We start from the raw sequence: 11,544 nt of genomic DNA, 5'->3' as shown, positions 1-11,544 counted from the left end.
CCTGCTCTTCATGTGCAAACATGTTTTTCAGGCAGAACTCTTTACCATCTGATTTGGTCTTCAGCTCTAGGATTTGTTGTTACAACATCCAGTAACTCTGAAGCAGTGTGCACGCTGTCAGCAAGATGGGATGACTAGTTAACATGGCAGCTTTCCAAGAACACAACTCAACAAATAGCGAAAGTGGCATCTCTCAGATCTTAATCTGGGATTAAGGCCAGCCCATCATGTGTCCTTCCAGTACGTATTTTTTCACAAAGACTCAAAAATTATTTACTTACATGTTAGTAGGAGGTTTCTTGTTTGATGGTTGGGGGCATGTGGAGGACCACATTTTCAGTTTACACAAGAAATTATCAGTTCACATAAAAACTGTCTGATCTCATCTGTTCAGTGGCTGCAGGGAAGACAATGTAACTGAATTGATCTGGACAAATCTACAGTGAATTTTTTAATCATTTTAAATGGGTAAATTATAAAGAATTAAGTGTTTCAGAGCAATGAATCAACCTTGACAAAAAAGGTGCTTCATTAACAATTTGACATAAATGACATCTAAATACTGGAAACAGTTTACTTAAACAAACCAAAATTACTACATTGGAAGTATATCTAGATAAAAAAATAAGGATATACTGTATAAAGGACACAGATGCATAAAAGAAATATCAGTAAGAAAATTCAAACGCAAACATTTAAAGTAACCAAGAAAATAATAGAAGTACCCAAAAGGGTGTGTGCTGAGGATAAAGAGGACTGTCAAGCAAGAATAGATCAGAAATGCAGCCAACAGGAAATGAAGAATACAGAAAGCACAAGAAATAACACTGAAAGGACTTCCGTTTGATACACAGTAAAGCTTGAAACGTTAAAAGATCCAACGTGAAAATAAGAATCAAAGACAATTTGTACTTCAGTTTGTTTACCTTGCCTATCTATCATTCCTGCAACATAACATGTAATTCTTTTTTGGGACCCTTATAGGGTTTGAAGAGTAAAAATGATAAAAGACCTGAAGACCCGTCATCAGAGGGCTCAACTCCTTTCTAAGACCAGGTCATCAAACACAAAAGTTACACAAACATTTATTCACCCAGTTACTTATTTGTTTGTTTGATGCATTGTTTGGTGAGCTGTAATTGTGCTATCACTTGTTTTCTCTTCTCCATGACACTTGAATTTCTCCCTGTGAGATAAATAAAGCTAATTTCAATTCAGTTCAAGTAAACTCTTAGACCACTTTTAATGAAAAAACGTGCACATATGCGCATTTTAGCCTTCCAAATTCAAATCCCTTGTGTTCACACGTCGCTACGTATGTTAAGTCCGTTTTCGGGCACCTTAGACATGTAGGGCCCTTGGTAGGGGGGGTGCTTGGACATCACTGCCAGCAAGCAGCGGATGTCCTCCTAGCACCCTACCCGCCAATTTTAACCGCACCTTAGACATTTAGGGCCCCTTGGTGGGGAGGGTGAGGGGACGTCACTGTGAGTAATCAGGAGATGTCCCCTTAGTGCCCTACCCGCCAATTTTAACCGCACCCCCCTTAGTACACACACCCCTCCCCCCTCAATATATACATCCCAACATAAATACACACACATGCACACACACACCCTTTCAAACACACATACACGCACACACATTTTGCAAGGAAGGTGGGACCTGGGTCCGTCTGTCCCCTGCCTCTTCCCTGGTGGGGGGTACGGGCCCCTTTGCAGCGGCGGCCGTGTCCCCGGGGTGCCGGCTTCCTGGGCCCGGCGGTGCTCTCTCCGCGCGGTGGGGGGGTTCACATTACATCTGAGCCGGGGGTGTCTGGTCCCTGGGGGGTGGGTTCTGGTCCTTGCTCCTGAGTGCTGGGCCCCGCCAAATTTCCAACTGTGGCCGAGCCTGGTCGGGCCATATTTACAACACCCCTTGTGGGCCCTCTTTTTTCCCCGGGGTTCCCCCCTCCTGGGCGGGGGCGGCGGGCCCCTGCCTCGCTCCTCCCTGGACCAACCGTGGGCCGGGCGGGTGGCTGCCTGGAGTGCGGAGCGGGTCTCCCTTGGGGGGTCCTGGCTCGTACCTGGGGTTGGGGCGGGGGGATGCCCGGAACTCCTGGGTGGTGGTGGGGTGCTCGTTTGGGGCTGTGGGCGTCCTTCTCCGGTGGGGCCCTGCGTTGGGTTCTCCCGGCGCGGCGGGGGGGCTGCTCTCCTGGTTGGGCTGGGGCGGCGCTCTCTTTCCCTCCGTGCGTCCCTGGCCTCTGGCTCTGGGGGCCTTGCGGCGGCCCTGCTGGCCCTGGCCTGGGTGGCGGGCTTGGTCGCCCGGGCGGCGGTTGTTCCCTGCCGGTTCCCGTGTGGCGTTGGGGGGATTCCGGCTGCCGCTGCTGCTGCGGTGGGGGTCTTGGGGTGGGGATGGCTGGGCACTCTCCCTCCTTCTTTTCACGTTCCACCATCCATTTTAGAAGAACATAAACACTCACCTGAGCACAGGTGTCAGCTCAACAGACTGAATGACTGAAATATTTCACACTAGTTGGTTTTAAGGCATAAGTATGCGTGTGAACACTATCTGTTTTGTGTACATGTCGACAGGTGTACATTTTTGCAGCTGGCAGGTGTGTTTATAACATTTGAGTGTGTGTGTGGACAGGCTCCGCCCCTTTTTTTTTTTTTCTTTTTTTTTCTACATTTGAACCTTACCATAATGATTAACAACCCGTAAACTTGTTGCTTTATGCTGCTTCATGGTCTTACCCCCCTTCCCCTCCTATTATCACCCCCTACCCCCCCTCTCTCTAACGTCCCTCTCTCTTCTTCCCCTCTTTCCTTTTCCGTCCGGTCCAACACCAAAGATTTTCAGACATGATTGAAATTAATAAAGTTTGGCCTCAATTACAAAAGGGGTTTATTCAGACATACCTTTGGTTTGTCTGAAGATTAATAACCCCTCTTGTTAAAGTAAAATATGTCCAACACAAGAGGCCCTCAGCTCTCATCTGTCTGCCCAGCTGTTGGACAGGACAAGTTAAAAAAAAAAAAAAAAAAAAAAAAAGTCCGTTTTCGGGCTCTACAAACAAAACATGCTGCCATTGGAGACGTGTTGAAAGTTAAGGTAGAACTTTGACCGATCACAGGGTTCTTAAACAGTCTTAATAGCATTACATTTATGAATGTAGAAATTATACCTTGAAAAGTCTTTAAAAAGTCTTGAATTTTGATATCTTAGCCTTAAATATTGCGCTGTTTGAAACATCTCCGTTTCACATTTCTTGTCGAAAATTTAATTTTCCAACCACAATTATTTTGATCAAATAATCTAAACAAAACTACGGTGGCCCTGAAGTGCAAAGCATTCAACAAATCACTCGATACAAAAACATTTTTAAGATCACAACAACAATTTAAAAAAAAAATTTTTTTAAAAAGCAGCATTACATTTTAGAAAACAAAACAAAATTTCAGAAACCAAAACTTGAAAAACAAAAATGACAAAAAAAAAACATTTCAGAAAACAAAATGAATTTCCAGAAAAAAAAGAAATATTAAAAAATGAAAACATTTCAGAAAAAAAAAAATTCCAGAAAAAAAATGAAATATTAAAAAATGAAAAACATTTCAGAAAAAAATTCCAGAAAAAAAGTGAAATATTAAAAAATGAAAAACATTTCAGAAAAAAAATGAAATATTAAAAAATGAAAAACATTTCAGAACACAGAATGAATTTCCAGAAAACAAAACGAAATCTTCAAAAATGAAAAACATTTCCAAACCGGAAGAGGCAGGTAATATGGGACAACGCTGATTGGATGATGATGTTTGTCAATCATTTGAACTGAAAAGTATTTTAAATGAAGCGATGACGGATTTTATCGTCCAAACAACAATGTACCATAATAATCCACGTATTTCCCATTTATATATCAAATAAAAAATGCAGCAAACTGTAAATGAACTTTAAAATTATTTTTTTAACATTTCGCCTGACACACGGTCACCCGGAAGTAGTTTGTGAGCACTTTTACCACGAACGCTGTGCGCTAATGTCTACGGCTGCGAGGTTCACGCTGTCAATCATCTTTAGGTAAGAATCAATTCTGTGATCTTTTCTTTTGTCAGTCACATGTCTCTAAGGATGTTAATTTTAGGATGTTAAAGTGCTGCTTTGAAAAGATAATTTCTTTTTATCTTGCGCATGCGCAAAAAGAACCCGATGGAGACGAACCGTCTTCACATGATAGCCGTGCCCGTTTTCGGTGACAACATGAGAGAAAAAGCTCCGAGCCAGCCTGATTCTGTGATTTATACAGTAATTACAGTAATTATACGGCACCAGTGTTGCTAAAAATCGACTTTAAGACTGAAATCAGTAAACAAGTTATTATGGGAAATAATATTTAAGTGCATTGTATATTTTTGAACCATGCATATACATATACACATATACTGAAACTTAAAAATGAACTTTAAAGTTTATAAAATACTTAATTGAATTAACATGTGATATTTCTGCAGGTGAAGTTTCTCAAAGCGAAGTTCCAGAAAGGTTTGTGCTGCAGAAGAACAGATGGCAGCTCTACATGGGAATTCAAAAAGACTAAAGTCATTCATATCATTGTGCAGTGTACAGGCAAGTCACCATGATTTATGTGAAATGTAATCAATAAATATTATTTAACCTTAATATCTAATTTTTTTTTTTAAATTGCAGGTCCTTTAAAAAAACGTCTTTAACCTGCTGCATAAGCCTGATTAGTTGTAAATGATGCAGTGGGGAGTGAAAGACGAAGCACAATTCCTGGCTTTAGCGTCGGGCTGATGATCTGGAAATCGCATCTATGAGGAACCGCATCAAACACTTGTTCAACTCCAAACAACTTAATGTTCCTTTAAGCAAAACTCCAGTTTAAAATGTTCATATTAGGCTTGCTTCATTTAGGAGTTTTTCCATGTTTACCATTTTAGGTTTTAAAGCTTTATTAACAAAGATGATGTTTGATTTTCAAAGCTGTTGTTTAGAAATGTTTTTTTGTCAATGAAAAAACTGAATGCTGATGTGAGGATTGTAATAATGGATATGAAAATAAACAAATTTGTTTCATAGCAATGCAGTATATTTATTGAAAACTTAACATGAATACGTTATTCAGTAACAGAAATAAAGAAACAGTTGTGGATTTTCCTTTATGGGCTTCTTCATGCAGTCAATCAAATGTTACGTTTACATTCAGCATTTAATCAGCGTACCTGTCAGTCACATTTATTAGAGGAAAAAATGCATCTGGGAAAGTCTGTTTGTGCTTAACAACTATATCAAAAAGAGTTATGTCAGGGAAGGTTTGTCCACATTGCTGCTCAGCATCACATCCAGAGGAAGATGCACAGGTAAGAGACGCCAGTTCCTGCTCGTACATGCTTGCAGCTTCCTCTGCACTGGACTCCAGCTCCATTGAAATCCCTGACAGAGATAAATTAATAAATTAAAAATCCCTGACAGAAAAACATCAGCTACTGTTCATCTTTCATTCAGGAAAAAGTTGAGTTCATCAAAATGAGGAGAAAATGGGTTAAACCAGAAATTCATTAGGGAGGGGTCAAAACACCAAACTCAGAATAAAATACATTATTTCCGTCTTATAAAAAATACATTCTAAAACAATTTGGTATTCCTCCTCTGCCTGAAAGACTAAAACGTTTTTTTTAAAGATTTCTTTTACACTACAGACTTTGCCACCTTTAGTTACACACCTGGACGTGTCTGATGATGTGCAAATCCAGTCATTTACTGTCATGTTTCTGTGCACTGACACACTCTAAAGTCACAGATCTTAATAGTGTGAATAAGAAGCATTCATAAATGTTATTCTGAGACACAAACTGCTGCAGTTTACCTGACAGCTTTGCTGATTTATGCTGCTGGTACACCTGTCTGAGAATCCTGCCCACGTGACCCCTTCTCCAGCTGATGAGGTAACCTGTCATTAACGTATGACTGAAGGATCTTGGATCTGTCTGTAAACACCCACCTAGAAATCACGTTTAACGCTACATTTATTAGATCAAACAAATGTGCCTCCATACCTTATCAGTGGATGGCGGGACTGCATTTCCTGATGTGCTCCGTCTTTAACACCCGTTTCTTCGCAGCTGCTGCTTCAGACAGAATCCTCTCACGACATTTCGAAACATTTGTAAACCTGGTTGGTGTTGATATTTCTGCGTGCGTTCCGTCATCACATCCACTAAATATTCAAAGATTAACGTTTATGTTAACGTTTTACCGTCCCTTTCTTTGTTTACCTGCAGAACGGACGTCATCTACACAAACTACTTCTGGGTGACCGTTCTGCTTCAGACGAAATATTCAAAAAATAATTTAAACCTTCATTATCTGTTTGCTGCATTTTTGATTTAATATGTAAATGGGAAATACGTGGATTATTATAGTACATTGTTGTTTGGACGATAAAATCCGTCATCGCTTCATTTAAAATACTTTTCAGTTCAAATGATTGACAAACATCATCATCCAATCAGCGTTGTCCCATAGTACCTGCTTCTTCCGGTTTGGAAATGTTTTTCATTTTTGAAGATTTCGTTTTGTTTTCTGGAAATTAATTCTGTGTTCTGAAATGATTTTCTTTTTTTAATATTTCATTTTTTTTCTGAAATGTTTTTCATTTTTTAATATTTCATTTTGTTTTTCTGAAATGTTTTCATTTTTTTTATTTCATTTTGTTTTCTGGAAATTCATTCTGTGTTCTGAAATGATTTTCTTTTTTTAATATTTCATTTTTTTTCTGAAATGTTTTTCATTTTTTAATATTTCATTTTGTTTTTCTGAAATGTTTTCATTTTTTTTTATTTCATTTTGTTTTCTGGAAATTAATTTTTTTTCTGAAATGTTTTCACTTTGTAATATTTCTTTTTTTTTCTGGAAATTAATTTTGTTTTCTGAAATCTTTTTTTCTTTTTTTTCTTTTTTATGTTTTGGTTTCTGAAATTTTGTTTTGTTTTCTAAAATGTAATACGCTTTTTAAATTGTTGCTGTGATCTTAAAAATGTTTTTGTATCGAGTGATTTGTTGAATAGTTTGCACTTCAGGGCCACCGTACAAAACAGCCGCAGAACCAATTGTTATGTACCAATACGCTGAATGCCTGCCACCGGCTAAAAAAAAGGAAAAAGAGTTGCTAAAGCATCATGACACAGACCACAAACAACAAGATATGAAGCTGCAGTTTTGATCATAAACTGGGAATAAATGAATGAAATGGGAAATAACAAATAAAATGTGAGATAGGCTGAGAAATTGGTCTGAAATTTTTTGACACGCAAGGCCTTAAAAAGGTCTTAAAAAGTCTTAAGTTAAACTTGAAGAAACTTAAAGGAACCCTGCTATCAGGGACACGGATTTTTGATGTTGGGTAGCGTCCTTCTTCAAAACGCGAAGTGCCACCCATTTGAAAATTGGTTCTGAAGGAGGGATTAATGATTGCTGTTTGTGCCTGGAAGTCTTTTATACCATGGTCCGGGTGAATACTCGATTCTGATTGGCGGCTGGGTGTGAGTTAAAAAGTGATAACCGCACGCCCCAAAAAGAAGTTCCGGTCACCTAGCTTAACTCTTTTTTTATCACTTCTCCGGCTTCTTTAAAACAACCTTTTGCTTCATCATCTGGACAAAACAACTGGCAAGAGGAGAACTTTCTCTCTGAATTGATGCTTCATTTAACACATCGGGATGGTCAGCATATATATATCGCTTTATATTACCGAATCTTGACTGCAGCTGCGAATCTGCCGCACCATGTAACAAATAGTTGGAAAAAAAACAAGAATTAAGGACTAAAAACTGGTTAATTTTTGTTTCTTTTGTAAGTGAACAGCGGGTTAGTGGCCTTCGAAGTGTGCATTATCACTTTTTTAACGTTAAGGCTTCCACGGTGTGCGTTAAAAAGTGATAATGCACGCTTCGTCTGCCATTAACCCTCACTTATATATTGGATCAGAGTAAAAGAAAAGATCTAAGGCCAGATTCACGGGATTCGCACCACTTTGACATTGTACACCAAGCCTCTTCCAACTATGATTACGTGCGCTAGTAACGGGTAGCGACAGTCCACTGTGAACATCTTGTTCGAAAAGGGCTCGAGTCATTAAATCTCATTTAGACAACATAACCATCGGCATTTTCGTTTGACACCCTCACAGTGATCCATAAAGTTTTTAAGTTCAGCCTCACATATCTGAACTGCTGGTTGCTCAAAGTTTACTGTGAGGATTCAGGACTGCTATGAAAGGCAACTTACTTCTTTAGACCCAAAAGACTTTATGAGAAAATTATTTTCTAGGGAGCATCTTTAACATGTTGCACCAGCTTGCATCACACCTTGAGTGACAATAGACTTCTAAAACACTCTTGACAGATTCAATTTAATTCAAGAAGTCTCCCATCTAAAATAGACAATGCAGCACAGCAAATATTTCAAAGGGATTGTTTGATTCCCAAAGCACTTTGGTGACATTTAGGACACATGGAAATGTAGAAAGTTAGAGTGAGGATCCAGGTTAGAAACCAAAAACTGGAACAGTTTTCTAATGAAGTCATCTTTTGTGAGAGTCACCAAATGTGCACCAGTCGTTGCACATTAATTTGATGCAACACTGCAGCAATAATCCTTCACTGACATTCATGCAGCTTTACTTTCCATCTCTAACATCACTCGCTCCCATGGATAAAGCCTATTTCAGTAACAGATGGCATCATGGGGCAGAAAGTGTTTTACAAAAAGATGACTCTCAGTCATGTCGCACACTCCTCGATGATTCCTCCCTTCTGACGAGATGCAGAAAATCAGGAAGAAGATCTTTTTTTTACAAACAAAAGTTAAAGGGTATAAAGTGTAAAGTAGGAGGGTCATCACCGAGAAAAAGAAAACAACATTTTTTTAAACTGGGACATTGGTCTGCAACCTTCAAGACATAAGATAATTAATTTCTCACTGAGAAGAACTCACTTGACCCTTTAGGAAAATAAGACACTGATTTGTATTTATGTTATTATTACTATTGTGGTTAAAAAAAAGTAGTTTTGCATAAATAAAACATAAAGAGAGATTTTTTTTTAAATATGAAATAGTAAATGGCTTTTGATAGAGGTTTACATTACTTCCTTTCAAATTAAAAGACACCGTGTACCACACAGGATCATCTCAATGCAGCATCTGTAGCAGTAGGTAGTGTTATGTCAGCAGGGTTTTAAAGAAAAACTGTTTATTTTAGTGTTGTTGATGCATCTCAGCTAGAAATTCATAAATCTAACCAACCAAAGTTAAATCAGAAACTAAGTGACCTTCTTCTTGTTTTATGGACCATATGGAATTCTTAAAATCCTTGAATTTTGTCTATTCATACACTTTGTCTTCTACTCGCCTTAATTATGCCTTAATTATGAATTCTGGTTGTCCTTATTGACCTCAAATTAATTTTCTGTGGAACACGGCGCTAAAATAAAACGACTATGATAGCCCCACGGCGGATAGATTGTTGGAGCATTATGGGTACTGTAGTCTGGAGCCTGGCGGAGTGATATGTACTGTGCTCCAACTTTTTGATGAATAAAGTTTGGCGTGTCTAGTCAGAAAAATGTTGCTCTTTAAAATTAAAAAACATTTTATCATTCTTCAACCAGAAAGCGATAAAGGAGGGGTCAAAGAGCCACATGTGGCCCCGGAGCCTCAGTTTGGAGACCCCCGACCCGGGAGAACCAGAATCACTAGAAACTTTGGTCTCATTAGCAAATTCTTGTCAGTCCATCATAAACTGAGTTACTTTGGACAACTTTTAATGTGTTCAGGTAACACAGGAAAATGCTGGCTGTTAAACATAATGAGATGTTTTTTTTTTTGCTTTATTCAATCATGCAGAAGTTCTAAATAATCATCACTTAAATTATTTCTACATTTTGCCTTCGTTTTTTTCTAAAGAACTGGCTCTGTGTTCAGGATTCCAGCATCATGTAAGTCATTTGTAAAGACTTCATTTAACTGCGAACGCCAATCCTCAGAAATGTTTACCAGATGTTTTGTCTTTTTTTACTTGCAAAGCTAAATTCTGTTGCCAGTATAAGTTTTAAGACGAAACATATTCCATTTCAATAGCATTTAAAAGATTATCCATATTGATGGTTTAATTTTCTTTTCCACTTTCCTTTTCAATATTTTTTTCCCTTTGTTTTACCTTATTTATGTTCTTGCAATCTTCTACCTTTTCGTATTTTTAAGGATTAAAACCAGAATTTCAGACCAGAATTTCCTGGGAGTTTGTGAGTAATTTAAAAAACAAATTCAATATTTTTCCAGATAAAATAATTCCTGTTTTAACAAAGGTGTATTCTTAATAAAGGTTGCTGCCACCACTTAATGGGAAATAAATCAAAGATGTTTATTGAAAAATGGAACATACTGCTGGGATTTTTCAGTGTCCTCTAGGTTTTTTATGAATTGTCATGGTTTGAATAAAAGTCACCCTAAAAATTGTCAGAGAATTTTTATTCATTATTGTTTATTTTAATGATTTATTGATATAAAATAAAAAACATAAATAACTGTACTGAATATTGATATGTGTTACTTTAACTTGTTAAACCCTCAGATCATTTCAGCTCTTATTCAGTCCGATTATATTGTTTGAGTGTTTTTTAATGACAAACTTTTTTGCTGTGTCTTAATGAAATGAACTTTTAGAACCCCAAATAATTACAAAAAACTAGTAGATGTAACTGGGATAGTGAGAGTACATAGTTTATGAGCTCCTCAAATGGCCTCATTTTTGCTTTGATGAATAGTTGTTCATTGTTTTTTCAGCAGCAAATATAGAAGTAAATCTGGGGTTAAATTAGTGTTTGCATCCATCTTGCTTTTCTAAACTCTCCATATGAATCTTCTGGGAGTTCATTACAGTTTGACAAATAAATGAGTGTATTAAAAATGTTCCTTTTATTTGTATTTTCCCACTGTGGTGACTCTTCCACTCGTTTGCTGCACCTCAGGAGCTGCTTTGGGAAAATTAGGAGCATTTTTGTCATCTTAACAGAGATAATTGTTTTCTCTGAGAGTGACTAAGAGCCTTGTGAGAGAGGAAAAGGAGGCTAATTTAGGCGGTACAGTGTGACGTAAGGACACATCACCTGTACGTTAAAAATGTGTGTAACTCACATCATTCGTACAAATACTTAATACACTTTCCAGATGTAAGACAATGGTACATTTCATTTATAGGATTTCCCTTTAGGTGGCCGTACGAGCAGCAAGACACACCTGTGCTTATGCTGTCAATTCAGCGCCTAATGTATTGCGCATCAAAACCGCAATACAAAATGCATAAATTGAGAACCGAAGCCCATAATTTGCAACCAAAAGATATAACCCAAAGCGCTGGTTGCAAATTGTGGGTTTTTGTTTCTCAATTTATGCATTTTGATTTGCGGATTTGGGGTTTTGATGCGCAATACGTTAGGCGCTGAATTGACACCACATGTGCTCCCCTGAAGACGCAGCCGCTCC

At 38.0% G+C, this 11,544-nt stretch overlaps 2 long non-coding RNA genes across 2 annotated transcripts; one reads left to right on the top strand and one right to left on the bottom strand.

The window, feature by feature from the left end:
• Positions 1 to 3,948: 3,948 nt before the first annotated feature.
• Positions 3,949 to 5,085, top strand: LOC144988687 (uncharacterized). The gene is made up of 3 exons (XR_013652659.1): positions 3,949 to 4,062; positions 4,494 to 4,608; positions 4,690 to 5,085. It is a non-coding gene; the product is annotated as an uncharacterized LOC144988687 (long non-coding RNA).
• A 57-nt stretch (positions 5,086 to 5,142) lies between these two features.
• On the bottom strand, positions 5,143 to 10,232 carry LOC144988688 (uncharacterized). The gene is made up of 2 exons (XR_013652660.1): positions 5,870 to 10,232; positions 5,143 to 5,436 (listed from the first exon to the last, which is right to left on the bottom strand). It is a non-coding gene; the product is annotated as an uncharacterized LOC144988688 (long non-coding RNA).
• Between the last annotated feature and the right edge of the window lie 1,312 nt (positions 10,233 to 11,544).

Source organism: Oryzias latipes, chromosome 21, assembly GCF_053564925.1.
Source record: "Oryzias latipes strain Hd-rR chromosome 21, Olatipes_Hd-rR_3.1".
NCBI classification, from domain to species: domain Eukaryota; kingdom Metazoa; phylum Chordata; class Actinopteri; order Beloniformes; family Adrianichthyidae; genus Oryzias; species Oryzias latipes.
Note: the sequence above shows the minus strand (reverse complement) of the source record. Positions and strands in the feature narration are given on the sequence as shown.